The sequence below is a fragment of the Lipotes vexillifer genome, unplaced genomic scaffold, assembly GCF_000442215.2.
Source record: "Lipotes vexillifer unplaced genomic scaffold, Lipotes_vexillifer_v1.1 scaffold371, whole genome shotgun sequence".
Lineage (NCBI taxonomy): Eukaryota > Metazoa > Chordata > Mammalia > Artiodactyla > Lipotidae > Lipotes > Lipotes vexillifer.
In genome coordinates this window covers 965,075-966,394 of record NW_006786304.1, presented here as the reverse complement: position 1 = coordinate 966,394, position 1,320 = coordinate 965,075, and positions in this window count along the sequence as shown.

Sequence of the window (1,320 nt, the reverse complement as noted above, 5' to 3'; positions counted from 1 at the left end):
AGGCCTAGTTGCAGTGGGGCGGAGCGTCCCGTCTTGGGGCGGGGCCTGCAATAAGGAAGGCGGGGCCTCGTGGGCAACAGGCTTTGAGGAACCGAATAGACGGAAAGGCTTCTTGTTTTCTGTTTCTGGAGCCCTGGCTTCTCCCTCCAGGCCGTTCTAGGACCAGGTCACATCCCCGGAAGTCTCAGGGTGCCCCTGTCTTCGTTTGAGCAGACAGAGAGGTGGGACAGCTTACTCCTAGAGGTCCCAGGATGGGGAGGGGGGCACGCTCCCGGCTTGTCTGCTCGCCCCGACCCCAGGGACCTCTGCACGCTCACAATCTAAACTCCAGTAACGTGGAATCCAAATAGACGGCCACCCCCGTGAAGGCAGGTGGCCTGTTTTGGAGACACGGTCTCCCCTACGCTTAGCAGGGAATCCTGGCACCTGAGCAGTCAAGGGTTACACACGAATAAACCCCAATCACCACAGCCCTGGCTCGGGGCTTTTGCTCGGGCTGTTTCTGCCCCCTGAGAGCGCTTCCCTCGGGTATCCGCCTGCCATACCCCTCCCCTCCAGCGCTGAGGGGAGTCAGCCCACGGGAGGTGGGGTGGGGGACAGCTGGTGGGACGTGCAGGGGGAGCCACAGGCCCGTGAAGGAGCACCGCCTGGTACTGCAGAGAAAATCCAACACTCTGTACGTGAATTGTCCCAAACTGAAAATGTTGCAAATAATTCCCACTCTTTGAAAACACCGTGCAGGCTGAGTGACAGATTCAGTGTCTGGGCACCAGCAGGTGGCTTTGGCCTTGAGGAGCTGGTGCATTTGTACCAGCTACACTTCAGATGGGCAGGGCAGGTGTGGGTCTCTCTCTCTCTCTTCCTTCCCCTCTTTCCTTGGTCCTGGTCACCAGAGCCCCGCCCCTCCCGTTCCCTCCCCCACCTCTTTTCCCCTCCCCCAGGAGCAACCCCTCTGCCTCTCAGGCTTCTCTTCCTGGAATCATCTCCTCCCCCAGCAGGGAGGTTCAGCCTTCCAGACTGAAGGCTCAGCTACATCCTGACACGCCCGCGCGGCTAGGTGTCCGAGCCTCTATCACAGAGCCCGGCCCCCATCAGACTGGGGTGGAGGACAGGGGCACAGAGACGCTGGCCAGAAGCATCAGTCTGGAAGGGATCGGGGCTCTACGAACAGCCAGAAAGAACTCACTGGCACTGCTGGCCAACCCCGGTGCCCGGTGTCCACGGACACGCTCACCCCTGCGCTAACGCGGGAGACCCAAAGACAATCGCGCGGGGGGGCCCTGAGACCCCGTCCCATCACCTAGGGCTGCCGCCTCCGCG